The 16,827-nt window shown below is 41.7% G+C and overlaps 1 protein-coding gene across 1 annotated transcript in view; it reads left to right on the forward strand.

The window, feature by feature from the left end:
- The window catches only part of OTUD7A (OTU deubiquitinase 7A), a 363,957-nt gene that overhangs the window by 178,354 nt on the left and 168,776 nt on the right, over positions 1 to 16,827 (forward strand). Inside the window, exon 2 of the mRNA XM_082736328.1 lies at positions 135 to 262. The gene's annotated coding sequence lies outside the window, so the exon portion shown is untranslated. The remainder of the gene's footprint in view (positions 1 to 134; positions 263 to 16,827) is intronic.

Below are 16,827 nucleotides of genomic sequence, written 5' to 3' on the forward strand. Positions count from 1 at the left end.
TAAAATGATGTTTAAATTTGAAATTATATTTAATTTTTAAAATATAAAAAATATATATTCTTAAAACTTATATTTTAAATTCTCACTTTGAGTAAAATGTGAACATTCTTTTTTTATTCTTGTGTTTTCTCCAGAGTTCTCAGGGGCTGCAGTCTCACACCATCCATTGGGGCAACAATGGGCCACTTCCAGCAGGGACGGTGCACCATTGCCCTGGATGCCTGACGGCCACCCGCCTCCAGAAAATCACAGTGTCTGAAAAGTAAGTCTCATGTCTGTGGGTCCCAAGCGACTGTGCTGAAGGGGCACGTGCAGTCAACGCTTCTAGCAACAGACCTTGTATTGGTCCTTGGAGCAAATTGTCTGGAAATCAGATCTAAAGCCAAGGATGGGGTTATTTATTCCCTGAAATCCATTGAGAACGAGTTATGAAATGAGATTCATATTGCACTAGAATTTGCATTTAGAATGATAAACACTATTCCCCCCCAAAAAAATAAATAAATGACTGTAGTGAACAACAGAAAAGTAATTTGATTTACACCAGCACTAGTACAAGATTTATGAAGTAATTCTGTTGCCCTCTCTTGCTATCATGATTGATTTGTAAAGTATTATAAGACTAATCTAAACAACAGTAGTCTTATCACTTTCACATACTTTCCTTTTTAATGTTTCCTCTTAGTTCTTATCCCAAAATGCAGTTTTTATCTAGTTGATTAATAGCATAGTAGTTCTTTTGCCTTATGACTCTTCGAACAAACATTTTACTTTTGGTCTGCTTTTCATTTTCTTTTTAAGATTTTATTTATTTATTTGACAGATCACAAGTAGGCAGAGAGGGGTGTGGGAGGGAAGCAGGCTCCCTGCTGAGCAGAAAGCCCAATGCGGGGCTCAATCCCAGGACCCCAGGATCATGACCTGAGCCAAAGGCAGAGGCTTAACCCACTGAGCCACTCAGGTGCCCCTGATTTTCATTTTGATAAATTTTACATCTATTAAAAAATGGAAAGTGGACACTCATATAATCTTCACTCAGATTTACCAGTTGTTTACCCACAAAGACACACACACACACACACACACACACACACACACACACGGTATATGTACTCATGTGTGGTATGTATGTGTTCAGTGTTTCTCTCTGAATCATTTAAAGTAAGTTGCCGACACATGACATACTTTGGGAAACATCTTCTCCATCCATAGGTTTTCTTCTTCAAAACTGTAGCACCATTATCACTGGGGAATTTAACATCGATAAAGTCATCTTCTCCAATGTACAGTTCCTATTCAAATGCCTCTGGTTGTCCCCAAAAAACTCCTCATAGCTGTTTTCCCTATGCAGCATTTGGCTAAGCATCATGTCCTGAATTTGGTTCTGTCTCTTTACATCTAAAGCAGAACACTGCTTTTACTTTTCTCTCTTGTGATTTTGACATTTTGGAAGAACCTAAGCCATTTGTTTCCAGGAGAGTCTGGATTTGTCTGGCCGTTTCTTTGTGCTTAGGTTCAGCACACATTTCGTGTGTTTACACAACATCCAAGGGTCCAGCATGTCCCTGGGACCTGGTGTTGGTGAGGACTAGCTTGTTCACGTGGCTCATGTGGTTTCTGCCAGAGCTCTCCTTCATAAATTACTATTATTTCATTCCTTATAATGAATTAGTAATCGGGGGGGTGAACTTTGAGACCATGTGAATATTCTCTTGTTTAGTTCATTTTTCACCCATTACAGCATCCACTGAAGGTTGTATTATGATTTTTAATTAATCAGTTCACCAGCACCATGGTCTTCCTTCCCTGTCCAACGGTTTTGTTATTTTTTTCATTTTTCCACGGTTGTGAGCTGCCACACAAGGGAGTGTCTCGAAGCAGTCAAGAGAAGGGCTCTGAAATTAGACCGTCTGGATGCGTGTCTAGTAGGCGCCCCGTCTCCGACACACACTCGCTGGGTGACCTTGAGCAAATGTTGCATCTCATAAACCCTCAGTGACCTTAGGATTAAAATTAGGAGGCAACAAGTGACCACAGAATGAGTGTCTGGTCGGGATGGAGCCCATGGTGGGCCTCACTAACTATTGGCTAGTAATTATCACAGCGGCAGAGGACGGGCTGCATGCCTCCTGATGCTGCTTCACTCCCAGCATCTTCTGTAATCTCCGGCTGAATAAGACTTTTGGCACAAAAAAAAAAAAAAATGCTGATAAGACTGAGTGATGGGACGGAGGTCCTCCACGATGTGACTGGTCATATATTTAAGTCCCTAAAGTTAGAAGGTGGCCTTGAGAAGCAACACCGTCACAACAGGAAGCATCCGTCATCAAATGGTGTCCTAATGGCGTCCACTCTGCCATGCTGGTTACTTCTGGCATGCCTCCTTGGTTGGCTTCTGCCCCTGGCTAGGCCTGGATCCCCCTAGTCTGCTGGTTGCTTTGCCTTTCAGTCACTAGCAACTGATTGAAGGTGATTAGGATTCTTTCTGTTTAGATCTGGTCACCATGGCTTTATTTGAGCTCCATTGCCTTGGAATCTTCTTTGAGAACCTTTGAAAATTCTACCAAGAAAATAGCTTGGGAATATACATGTTAGTTTTTGAGCTGCACATGGGCATGGATTAGGCTGAGTGTTTAAAAAAAAAAAAAAAAAAAAAAAGATCGCCCTTGGAGAACATTTTTAGCTAGCGTATCTGAAAAATGCTTCCTCGGAAAATGTTACTTGCCTAGATTTTTTTTCCCCACGACTTTGGGAACAGATGAGGGCTGGTTTTCATAAAAAGGGGCTGCTGGCAGCACGCATCCTATATCCAGCATGTTTCCTGGCTCATGGCTTGCTAGGCTAGGCTTGAGGGAGGGCCCTGCCCCGAGGTGTCACGTGTTCTCCTGCTTTCTGGGTGATGCCAACCCAGCCAGCCTGAGGTTAGCTGGGGCAGAGAATGGGCCCTGCAGACCCAGAGGTAACAGCCCTGCATAGGCACCAACCCAACGTCTCCCCCAAAGTCTCCCCACCTCCTCCTTCTATTTTCCACCCTTTCAGCTGTTTGCAGGCCGGGATCCTCTGCCTATCCCGTGTCCCCTTGACGGGCTCCTCGGGGAAGGGACGGTGGTGTGGGCACAACATAATAGTTTATACGTTGACTGAAGTACAGTTGAAAATCAAATCTGCAGTTCTGCATGAACACAGAAGGCTCACTGAGGTGTCCTGTGACTATGTGGGTAGAAATATTAGGGCTGCCTTTTTTCTGTTCTACAAGTGCTTTCTGTGAAGTTTTATCCACTTGGAAACCTGAGTTACACTCTTAAATGAGAAGCATACTCCTAACCTGTGTGCTTGAGTCTGACGTGGATCTGCGGGAAGCCCTAGCCATGGTCTCTCTGTTTGTGGGGTCCAGGATCTGGTGCTCATTCCCTGCTTCCTAGCTGGGTGGCCATAGTCTCCCATCTGCCCAATGGGGACAGCAGCCCCTGTTGGGTAGGTCTCCCAGGACAGATTGGGGATGATGTTTCCCTTGGTTCCAGGGACTGAGTGTTGAAGGGTACCTCCTTCTTCTACCTTCATTCTCCTATTGGTGCATCTAGCAGCACTCAGCACTGGGGATTCCACAGTTTTCATGGCAGAAGGGAGCTGCATAGAGCAAATGCTAAAGCCCATGGGGCCCATATGGGGCTGTCCCCCAAAACATCCTAAGGTTTTCTTTGAACCGTTATAAATGGAAACACACTGACATCCCCACTTCCTCCTTGAGCAGAGGGAGCTGCAGATGGAGGAGGATGAACCACCGTCTCAGCATGGCACCACGGCTGCCACTCCTCTCCTGGGGGTGGAGCTAAGGTCGCCTGTCCCCTGGGGCTGCCAGGGAGGCACCGACGTCATTTCCATCATAGAGCTTGGGCCCAACTCCTGGCTACACCAAGGCCAGGCTGGGGGCTTAAATGTGGATGAGCTCTGTAGATCTCAGCTTCCTCGTCTCTGAAATGGGGATGGTGATGGTGGTGCCTTCTACCCAGGGCCCAGGTGAGGACTAAGTGAGTTGAGAAGTACCCGGAGCCGTGACACCTGGTAAGAATGCTAGAACTCATGGTTGTAAGCATGAGGGCCTAGGCCAGTGCATGGCTCATAGTGAGGAGTGACTTTCAGGTCCCTGTCCCCTGTCCTCCCACACACTTTGACTCAGTTACTAGGAACAACGGTGTTGTGAAATAGCAGAGTGCTGTTCTGGAGGTCACTTTGTGGTGAGCAGAGTTGAACCCCCTGGGTCAAGCCCTGAAAGGTTTACTTGATTATTTTTGGTCTGTTTTTCATGGTTTTCTTGTGTGCCCAGAATTAAAGCTCACTGTGCCCACCAAAAGCACTTGAGGCGTTGGACTGGACTTGGAGCCCCTGGCCCTGTGCCACCAGCTGTATCTTACCTCCCAGCTGGGTGACAGGGCTGCTTAACACCAGTCCCACCTGAACTTCCTCCTGTGCTGTTGTTCCTTGGCCCTCAGACCCTCCCCTGGCCTTTCCATCAAACCAGACTGTTCCCCAGGTCCTAGACTGTGGGAGCTAGCTGCCTCTGCTTATGAGCCTTTCTTCTGACATTCCCAGATAGGTCTGCCTGTGACCCAGGCTGAGTCCCTCAGCTAGTCCTGTGCTTGTGGGTGCACACCTGAGTGCCCATCTAACAGTGTGCATCATAAATTTAAATAGGGACAAAGATGTAATTTCTAGTGTATTGTAAGTAAAGACATTTAAAACAACACAGGTATGTCACTTTTTAAATAAAATTTTATTTATTTATTTGAGAGAGAGAGAGAACAAGCAAGCACAAGCAGGGGGAGTGGCAGAGGGAGAGGGAAAAGCAGGCTCTCTGCTGAGTAGGGAGTCCAACGTGAGGCTCGATCCCAGAACTCTGGGATCAACACTTGAGCCAAAGGCAGACACTTAACCAACTGAATGACCTAGACGCACTGATATGTCACTTTTTTATTGAAGTATAGGTGACATATATTAGTTTCAAATGTACAACATAATGATTCAGCAATTCTATATATTATACAGTGCTCACCATGATAAGTGTAATTACCGTCTCTCACCATATACTGTTACTATAATTATTATTGACTGTATTACCTATGCTGCACTTTTCATTCAGATCTATCATTTTTTAAAAATATACACAGTCAGGGCACCTGGGTGGCTCAGTCATTTAAGCATCTGCCCTCAGCTCAGGTCATGATCTCAGGGTCCAGGGATGGAGCCCCATGTTGGGTTTGCTTCTCCCCCTGTTCCTTCTCCCTACTCATGCTGTCACTCTCTCTCTGTCTCCTCTCTCTCAAATAAATAAATAAAATCTTTAAAAATAAATAAATCTTTTAAAAAAAATGACAAGATACCCAGTCAAATATAAAGACCACCCATTCAAAATACATAATATATTATTCTTTCTTCACTTTGAAAGTTGATATACCATTTTGTTTCCTCCTTGAATTCATGTAGAAATAGGAATAGTAATTCCACCTGCTCCACAACTTTATCATAATTTTCTTCCAGAAAGACATTCACTAAAAAAATGAAAGGCATTCACTGATGATTCTGTCACCTGTTTTTTGCATATTTGTTCGTGTATGTTTGTTACACAGACCTATATATAGATATACATACGTATGTTAAAATATTTCATGGGGCTTGTTATTGATACTATTTATAGTATTGATTAGTACACAGATTATCAGAACAGTATAATTAAATACAAAATAAAATATATCAGAGGAGAGGCTCTTGATGAGATGGATGACAGAGAGGTTCCTGGGGAGACCTGGTGTAAGGACTCACTGGCTGTCCCTTTGTGTGGTATCTGGATGTTTCCACTCCAGAGAGATGTAGGGTGTGGGAAAGAAGACCATGCAGGGCAGTCATTTTACCCACAGAGGATTTTTAGGATAGATTATACAAGGACTTGAGAATTCAGAATTTAATTGTTTGAAAGTGTTCCACACTTGTCACCCCTTGAAGAAACTTAATGTGCCCAGGGGTGCCCAGCTTCAGGCTGAGAGCCACGGGCTTTCCTGCTCACTCAGATCTAAATCCAGTCTCCCTGCCAAGGTCAGATCCCCTGTCATTACTGTCCTTACCTCTGTGTCCCTTCCGTGTGACCCGAACCACCCCCACCCCTACAGCTTCCTTTCAAGCCATAGAATCTTCTAGAATGCAATTGTGTCCTTTGTCTCTTTATGGTTTTCCCAGGATCTGTGTGGACTGAGTCTCCCAGAGGAGTTCAGAGAGAGCATTTTGTTTTTGATACTTTAGAGTATATAGTATGTCATATTCTAGGTCTTTCTTTCCTGGAGTCAACATACTTCTCCATGTTAGCTGCACCTTCACAGGTAGCATTTTCGGATGTGGCTTTTTCTGTAGACCCATGGTGGTGTGTGCACCTCAGTGTCACATTGTTGGCATCACCAGTCAGGAAACCCTGGTAACCAGGACTCTGCTTCAGGGCTTCCTCCTCAAAGCCCAGGTGCTGAGCCATGTAAAAGAGGCACAGTCCCCAGTGAGACAGAATGAATATCAATTCTTAAGGGGCTTCCATGCCCGGGGAAGTTCTTGAATCTTCTGTAACCAGAGAGGCCTGCTATCCACATGGACATTGTGCCACCATGAACATGTGCATGTGGTTTGGCCAGTTAAGATAATGCCAGGGGAGCAGTTTCTATAGGGTTCATTTTCCAGTGCTTTGCTAAGTTCCTTCTGTGCTTTCTGGGCATTCTTAGAGCATGGAAAGCCCAATTCTCTCACGAAATCATTTGTTAGCATGTACCAAAACTTAATTTTACTCATTGATAAGGGAACCAGCAAAAAGATAAATGGTCTGGCTCCAAGTGTATTTGAGTAACTAGAATTTATAAAGTCATTTGGAAAAGAAATAAATCAGATGCTAAGTTAAGCTGAGTCTCCATAGGGGCGGCGGGGGGGAACACCTTATCTGGAGTTAACATTTAACTGAGGGCAATAAAAATCATAAGTTATCAATTTCTGCAAGCTAGCCTCTAATTTTATAGAACTACAGAACCTTTTCATATTTATCAGTTGTTAATTATTGGATAATAATAAATTTTTTTTTTTTATTGAAAATCAATTGCTTCAGACTTGCTGTGACTGTTTCCTCCAGAGCGGCAATGCTTCTCATGCAGTCTTAAGCCAATGTTTAGTGTTTGAGTGCAGTTGGTTTCAGCGTTGTTTCCTCAGGGGAGTGGAGACATATATATTTTCTGCTTTAAAAGGCATTTTCTTTCTTGACTTGAACAGCTGATCCTGTAAATTTGAACTTCATATTCATCTGTTTCAGTATAGAAACCACTTTTTTTCATAACGGTAAGTTCTTTTAATATGATACATAAATTGCCAAAAGCAAATTTTTGAAAGAGTGGTACTCCAGAGGGTTTTATTAGGTTTCCAAAATTATTAGTTTGAGAACACACTGGCAAAGAAGTAAATAGATAGTAAGAATCATAATCATACCTAAGCTTTTTTGGTGCTCCCTATGAGCCCAGCACAGTGTTACATAACCACCACCACAACTGCATAAAATAGGATCTGTTATCCTTGTTTCGGAGATGAACCAATGAGAACCAGGGATTAGAAGTACGTTGTCCTAGTTTTATTTGCATACTGGTGCGGATTTGTATCTTAAGGCAGGTGTTTCTCGCGACTAAAATTTAAAACCCGGGTAACTCAAGAAGAACAATTAGTAGATTAACACTTTGGGTCACCAGATTGCCTGATAATTAATTATAGAGAAAGCTGGACACATTCTTAAAAATCCATTTATCTCAGTGCTATCTTCTTTAAGTTTTCAGAGTCATCTAGGATAATGTCATCTGTAGGGATATGTTTTCTTTTTTCTTTGGTTTGTTTATTTGTCTAGATAAACTGGCCTATCCTATTCAGAAAGACAGATGTTTAGATAAAACACACTGAATTATACCAGTCACTAACATGTATGGGTATTCAAATAATATGGGCCTAAAATAAAATAAGTAAAATACGATAAAATGAAACTCCAAAAGATGAAATTGCCCTGTACTTGTTAAATTTAAATAATTTTGATAGAAAAAACTATGGCATCTGCTGCCTTTGTTTCACTTACCATATGTACACTGAAAACTTCCAAGTGTAAGTGTGCGGCCAACTGGTACTTCTATCCAAAGGTCTCTTAGACAGCTTTCCCCACCTTACCCCTTGCACACACAGACACACACACACACACTCCTGAACACATGAACACATACATGGACACATATACATGCACACGTACAAGCATGTGCTATACACATAAGACCCTTAAAAACACATGCATATGTGGCCTATGACCCATTTATAATTAATTTTTTGTATTATGTGATATGTAGATTGAGTTTCTTTGTTCTTCCTTTCCTTCTTTTTCCTTTCTTTTCTTTTCTTTTCTTTTCTTTTCTTTTTTTTTTTTTTTTGGCATATTGATGTCCGTTTTTTCAGCACCGCTTGTTGAAAAGTTGGTATTTTTTGCACTGGATTATTTGTACACCCTTGTGAAAAAGCTGTTCTCTATTTTCCATTCCATTGATCTATGTGTTTAACCTTTGTCCAATGCCTACTATCTTCATCAGTGTAGGTTTATAATGCATTTTAAATTAGGTGGTGTGGATCCTCAAACATTGTCTTCTTTTTCAAAATTGTTTTGGCCATTATAGGTCGTTTATCTTTCCATTTAAATTTTAGAAAGAGCTTGCCTGTGTCTACAAAGAATCCTGCTGGAAAGTTGATTAGGATTATAGATAGGGATCAATACATAGATCAATATGAGAATGATTGACATCTTTTTTTTTAAAGATTTTATTTATTTATTTGGCAGACAGAAATCACAAGTAGGCAGAGAGGCAGGCAGAGAGAGAGGAGGAATCAGGCTCCCGGAGGAGCAGAGGGCTCGATCCCAGAACCCTGGGATCATGACCCGAGCCAAAGGCAGAGGCTTTAACCCACTGAACCACCCAGGTGCCCAAGAATGATTGACATCTTAACCATACTATATCTTACAATCCATGCAAACATTACATCTTGCCATTTATTTAGGTTATCTTTGGTTTCTTTTGTATGAATTTTTGTAAACTTAGAGAGTTTTTTTCTGAAATAAGTCCTTGCTCTGTTGTCCTCCAAGGTTGTACACACTCTGTTCTATCTTTTTGAGTCTAACCACACTGCCCCCACCCAACACCCACACAAAGACCCGCCCTCTTCCTCTTAACCTAGCAATCCCTAGGCCTACTGTGGTTTTCTGATGAGAGATCACTTCCTCAGAGTCATTCTCTTTCTCTCCTGCTCTCCAGTGTAGAGCAACTTCCTTGCCCATGAGTTTCTGCCATGTTGTCTCTCTAATAGCAGATGTGTGATGTAACTGCTTCTTATATATTTTTAGGCCACTAAACTCAATATTCTTCAAAGGCAGAGACCATATCTGATTTGGGGTTGTATCTTTGGCACCTAATATAGAGCAAGGGCTCCGTTAACAGCCGTTGATTAGACAAATGGGAAAATAAAGGTGCCTAGGTAGCTCAATCAGTTGAGCATCCAGCTCTTGGTTTCAGCTCAGGTCATGATCTTAGGGTCGTGAGATCAAGCCCTAAGTCAGGTTCTGTACTTAGGGTGGGGTGGGGATTGAGATTCTCTCTCTCCCTCTGCCCCTTTCCTCCCCTCCAAATAATTGTTTTTTTTTTTTAAAGAAATGGAGAAATAAAGGAATAATGGGAAAAGAAAAAGGGGTGAAGATAAACTAAGTACTCATTGTGGCTCTGCTCTGTGTCTATCACTATGACAGGGCAAAGACAGATGATAGTTAGAGGGGTGGATGGATGGATGGATGGTTAGATGGTTGGATGGATGGTTGGATAGACAGATGAATAGATTTTTCTTTAAGTTTTTGTCAAGCCTTTTTAAAAAAGATTTTATTTATTTATTTGGTACAGAGAGACACAGCGACAGAGGGAACACAAGCCGCGGAAGTCCAAGAGGCAGAAGCAGGCTTCCCACACTTCCCAGGACCCTAGGATCATGACCTCAGCTGAAGGCAAATGCTTAATAACTGAGACATCCAGATGTCCCAAGTTTTGTTAAGCCTCATAAAATTCTGAGAAAGACGTGGCATCTTCCCCATGTACAGATGAGGAAGGAGATTCGAAGAGGTTTAGTGACTTCCCAAATACCATACTTGCAGAGAATGACAGAGGCAAAATTCAAAACTCTCTCTACCTTTCTCCAAGGTTTATTTCCTACACACCATCTCCTTTTCTTCTCAAACTTTATACATATATACTTTAGCACAGTCCCTTGTCATATCTTGCTTATCTTGTTCAATAACTTCAGTGGAACATGATGTTTAAAATACAGTATATTACATGAGCACAAGGGCAAAGAGCTTAGAAGACCAGAAAGTCAAAGTGAAAACCCCACTCCACTCCCTCCCACAGCCCCACACTGCTGAAAGGCCGTTACAGTCATCAGGTGTGCCTCCTTCAGACATTTGTCTACATGAGAATTTTTCTCCCGTTAGCAGTTGTAAATCACACTATAATACATGGATATTCTCATGTGTCTTACAGAAATTTCCATTTTAACAACCATATGATAGGTCACTTTCTAGATGTGTCATACTTGATTCAGCCAACTTCCTACAGACAAACAATTGTTTGTTTGTTTTCTTATACTTCTAGCCGTGCTGTAAGGAACATCCTTATACGTTTCTTGATGTACATGAGCAAGGTAGACTTTAAGGAATATAATGGGAGGCAGAATTGTAGAGTTAGAGGGTATGCACATTAAAAAAAAATTTAGACACTGAGAAAAAAAATGTCCTCAATTGACCTCATTGCTAACCCCATATATCCCCCCCATAGTAATATAAACAAGTGCCCAACTCATCTCATTAGGAGTCATGTTTTCAAACTTAATTTTTTAGGCAGCCTTATGGGTAACGGAGTCTTTTTTTTTTTGTAAGCACATTTTTATTTACTTATTTTTATTTTTTTATTTATTTCTGAAAGCACATTTTTTTAAAGATTTTGGGTTTTTTTTAATTTAATTTTATTTTTTCAGTGTTCCAAGATTCATTTTTTTATGCCCTATACCCAATGCTCCATGCAATACCTGCCCTCCTTAATACCTACCACCAGGAACACCTAACCCCCAGCCCCTCTCCCCTCAAAAGGAGTCTTATGGGAAAGGGACTTTTAGAGGTAAAGTGTGGGTAGGCATGGCTCGTGGATATCTTATACTTTTATTTATACTTCCCTTATTAACTAAGGCTGATTATCTTTTCACATGCTGATTGGTCATTTGGGTTTCCTTTAAGTTGCACATTCATGTAATTTGCTGCTTTTTTATTGTTCCATGTGTCTTTAATCGCTTGGGAATGTTCATCATCTATTCTAAATGCAAACCCCCTATTCATTATACATTTTTTCAAAATCTCCTGTTCTGCTCTATAACATTGACATTCTTATGGTATTTTTCGTCAGTTCAGAAGTTTGTTTATTGATTCTGTTTTAGCTATTACTAGTTTTAACAATTTTTTCTTTATGGGCTTTTTTGCCTTAGGAAGCCTTCCTGTATTAGTCAGAGCAGGCTAAATGCTACATCAAACATTGCCCCAAATCCCAGTGCATTGAAATAATACAGCCTTATTTCTCGCCACATGAGCTAAATATGTGTAGCATGGAGAGCCCAGATTCACACTCCCATGCAGGAAATTCATCACCTGCCAGGGTCTCAGACTCTCCAAGGAATCCTCTCTAGGGAGGTTGCAAATGAGAGATAAGAGAGAAGTGGAAGATCCAGTTGGGGAGAGGGGTTGAGATCAGTCCTAGAAATGGCCCACGTGACTTCCATGTCAAATTGCATTGACCAGAACTTAGTCACATGGCCACACACACCTGTGTGAGGACCAGGAAGTGTAATCTGAGGAAGAGGAATGGGATGTGGTCAGCCTCAAGCAGGTCCTCCAGTGCTCTTCCCTACCTCAAGATCATAAGCATATTCACGTCCATTTTTCTCTCATGCATTTATCATTTTATTTCTTATCTGTATGTATTTAACTCATGTGGAATCTGTTGGTAAAGGGAGGGTGCAGTTTCCAAATGTACTGCCTACTTATTTTATAGTATTGTCCTCTCCCCCAGATTTCTGGAAATGTGAGGAATTCCCCCCGTTTATCATTCTGTCAGATAGCTACGCTGTCAGCCTCATATGATGGGCAAGTTAACTAGCAGGGGCTTCCCTGAAAGTTATGTCTTCCTTCACTCAACAGAGAGTCTGGAGTCAGTGCTAGCCTTGGGGTGACTGCTTGGTGATGTCAGGGCAGCACCTTTTTTTTCCTTTTTTTTAAGATTCTAGTTTTAAGTAATCTGTACACCCAACATGAGACTCGAATTCGCAGCCCCGAGGTCTACAGTCTCGTGCTCCACTGACTGAACCAACCAGGCATCCCTCAAGTTCTCTTTACATTTCCCTCATGATCACAGACTGGCACCGCTTCCCCTTTGCACCCCTTTCAAGGTGAGAATAGGGAATTCTCTGCATGCCCCTTTTTGTTAGAAAAGCAAAATATTCACTCAAGTGGCCTAGCAGATTTCTTTTTTGAAATTTTGGGGCTTGTAGAGAGGGAAGAAATTGGGAGGAGAGGGAAGAAATTATCAGGACACTTTCAGCTGCAAGAAAAGTTGGTGAAGCAGAAATCAGAATTGCCTTGATTGGCTTAGACCAATCGTGACTTATTAGATGGGGCTGAGTAGGTTGCAGCCAGGAACAAAAGCAAGTAGCTGTGAATAAGGAGAATGGGTATTGGATCGAAAATCAAGATTGGCTGCCACCTTCATATATCAAGTTCTCTTCCTGTCTCCCTCTTTTCCTTTCCCTCCCTTTCTCCCTGTCTCCTTCTCCTCCTCCTCATTCTCTCTCTCATGCTCACACACACATGCACACATAGGGACGTGTCTCTGCATTGCTTGCCCTCCTCCATTGGTCTATGTGAGTCTGTCTGCCCCTGGGTCACTGCACTCTAATCCCAGTGCTTTTATGTTTGATATGAGGTAGGGCAAACTTCTGCATCCATTTTGGTCTTTCTCAAAATTGTCTTCAAACTTGTTACTTATTTAGTCTTCTAAATTTTAGAAGTTGTTAACTTTCAGGGTGCCTGGATGCCTCAGTGGGTTAAAGCCTCTGCCGTCGGCTCGTGTTGTGATCCCAGGGTCCTGGGATCGAGCCCTCCATTGGGCTTTCTGCTCAGCGGGGAGCCTGCTTCCTTCTCTCTCTGCCTGCCTCTCTGCCTACTTGTGATCTCTTTCTCTGTCAAATAAATAAATAAAATATTTTTTTAAGTTGTTAACTTTCATAAAACTTCTGTTGGGATTGTACGGAATTTATTATAAATACGAGATTTGGCGTCTTAAAAGTATAGCCTTCCTACCCATTTATTTTTCTTCAATAAAATTTGTATGCTACAAACAAAAATAAAAACAAAAGAAGTTTATGTCATTTTGTTGTGTTATCCCTAGTTACTTATAGGAATTTCTTTTTGGTGTTGGCTAATAAAAGTGACCTTCTAATTTTCTTTCAGTGCTTAGGTGGCTAATGTTGATATGTAGAAAAGGTATTGATTTTTGTATGTCCATCTTGTTCCAGCCATTTTAAATGTTTATATCTATTCTAATATTTAGTCATGCTTCTAAACTTTTCATTATTAGGTAGGATAATTCTTATAGGTTGGGGATCAATTCTTTTCCAGTTTTACTGAGAAGTAATTGGCACACATCACGGTATCAGTTCAAGGCACACAGCATGATGGTGTGATTTATATATATTGTGACATGATTGCCACAGTAGGTTCAGCTAACTTCCATCTTCTCCTATAGATGCAATAAAGGGAAAACGTTTTCTTGTGATGAGAACTCTTAAGATTTACTCTCTGAACATCTTTCCTGTGTATCATGCAGCAGGGTTCACTATAGTCCTCTCTCTGTACATTACATCCCTAGGACTTATTTACCTTATAGCTGGAAGTTTGTACCTTCGTGACCACTTTCCAGGAATCATCTCCAGCCCCTGTGGTCAGATAGGCCTGGAAGATGGTCTCCACAACTCCCCAGAGTTGGGGCTATGATTTGGCTGCTTGCCTGGGTGTAGGCAGGCCAAACTGTAGGGCTGGCACAATTCCTCCTTTGAGGAACCAATCAGGCAGATCTACACCCAGCTGAGTTCCCTGGTCAGTGTGTTTCCTGCACACACACACACACACACACACACACACACTCTTAGTTATGCAGATGAACAAAACCACTGGTTGGGATTTGTGCTTGGGACACTGCAGGTATGGACTCAGTCTGCCTGGATGGTCTTGTCTTTTTATGTCTTTCTCTGCTGTTTGGCTTTATTTGTTAATCATTGCAAGCCCCTCCTTCTCTGTCATCGTCAGAGTCCCCTGTAATTCCCATGGTGCCATATCAGAATAAGAACTCCAGCCAAGTTACCCCAATTGCTGGGGGCAGTTGGGTGTCCCGCCTGGGTTCTTTTTTCTCTCTGGAGGAAGCAGAGGATAAAGGGAGACTTCTGTGGGGGAGAGGCAATGTGGTTAATGTGTAGCCCTGCTACTTCCCCTTCTGAGGTAATCTGTCTTGCTCTCTGCGCTGCAGGGGGGCTGCTTTAGCCTCGCTCCCCCAGGATTCTCTCAGTGTTGTGTTTTCCTGAACAGTTCTTAGTTGTTTGTCATGTGACAGGGGAGTATACTCAGAATAACCTGTGTTACCCTCTGAGCATTGTCACTCTCCAGGATCAATAATCCTTTAATAACCCCTGGTTTGTTTTGAGTTGACATAATGAATGAATGTGGGCATTTCAGCATCTTTTGAGTTAATCATTTGATTTATCTCCTAGAATTTGTTAATATTAACATATTAGCATTAGAATTATGTTTGGCTGTTAGTAAAAGGGAGAAGAAATAATAGGGGGTTTAGTTAAGTGGGGAATTTACCTCTCTTGTGTGGCTCAGGACTGAGGCCTCCCAGGGATGGCTGTGGCAGCTCCTGAAATTCCCAAGGACTATTCTCTTTCCATCTGAATGCTGCAGCTCTAGGTCCCTTTCTTTGTCTTTTTTTAATGTCTTTTTCTATAGTTTGGATTCATTTCCTAATCTTTACTTTTAAATTTTACATATATGTTAATAAATGACAATAGCCTATGATTTTTTTCTGTTACTTCATTTCTAATTCTGACTTTTGAGCTATTCTACCTTCATGGAACAACTAGGAATATGTTTAGCTACAAGTAAACACGTACTTGATTTACTTGGCTTGAACAAATAAGTGTTTATATGAGAAAAATAATCAGAAGCCCAGAGGGGTAGTCTAGGTCTGGTAGAAATATTCACTGATGCCATGAAGGATAAGCTTTCTATCATCTTTGCATGTTGGGTCTTGTCCTCTGACTTTCTTCCTCAGAGTCCCAAGATGATGGGTATACTTGTAGATATTATTTCCTTGCTTAGGAAAGGCAAAGTAAGAAAAGACTGTTGTTGGGTTGAGCCTATCCCTTTCTATCAGTGCAGTTGACTTCCATTTCCATCACATGGACATTCCATTTCCATCACATAATCATTTATTATAGCTGCATTGAGACTGATGAATCCCAGGTCAGGGGGGAAAGATTAGCAGTGACTGGCTTTGGCCCATTTTGATTCATCCCCTGCTGTTTGGAATTCAGTCTTCTCAGAAAATCTACTGCTACCTGATAAAGCAGTAGAGGAATGGGTATAGGGTATAGGGTGGGCAACATCTAGGAAAATGAGTGAGCAACTTTTCATTTCTTTATGTGCCTTGATCCATTTTTCACTCTGTTACCAAATTTTTGTGTCTTTGTTTTCCCAAAGCTCATGTAATTTTCTCTCTAGAAACTCCCAGTGGCCTCATGTTACAGTCTAGCTATTTATCCTGTTAGCCCACAGGATCTGAATCTAACCTTCACCTCTAGTCTCTGTGCCCACTGTCTCCCCTGCTCTTTGTACCACTGGCCCCTGGACATGTGGATGTGTTCATGCTTCTTGGTCTCTGTCCATGGTGCTCATCCCACTTGAACTGTCTTTTCAGTCTTCCTAAATCCTTCTAAAAAACTCATCTTCCCTTTGGTCTTTTTCATTTTGTTGGTCAGAAAGATCTGTTCCTCTCTAGTATTCTAATGGTTTTCCACACAAACAATAATATAATATTTATCCCAATCTGAGTTGAATTACAATTATTTTCATGTCCACCCATCAAAATGCAATAGGAACTTGGATTTTTTTTTTTAAGATTTTATTTATTTATTTGACAGACAGAGATCACAAGTAGGCAGAGAGGCAGGCAGAGAGAGAGAGAAGGAAGCAGGCTACCTGCTGAGCAGAGAGCCCGATGCGGGACTCGATCCCAGGACCCTGAGATCATGACCTGAGCCAAAGGCAGCGGCTTAACCCACTGAGCCACCCAGGCACCCAGAACTTGGATTTTAATAATTTTAAGTTTCATTTTATTCATTCACTCAGTAGATTTATTTATCATCTGGTATAAGACATCTAAATATGAAGACTAATAAAAGATGAACTCTGCCCTCCAGGAGAGAAAAAAGGAGGCAAACAGGCAGAGGTAGCAACCCAGGGCCTAGATGCAATATTCAGAGTGTTCCCCTCCTGTCATGACAAAGAGAGAGGTGCAGGGGAGGGTCTGACCCTTTAGACTAGGCTCTTTTAACTTGATATGAAACGTGTTTTCTTTTTTCCCAGAAAAAGAGCTA

The sequence above is a fragment of the Mustela nivalis genome, assembly GCF_964662115.1.
Source record: "Mustela nivalis genome assembly, chromosome: 6".
Lineage (NCBI taxonomy): Eukaryota > Metazoa > Chordata > Mammalia > Carnivora > Mustelidae > Mustela > Mustela nivalis.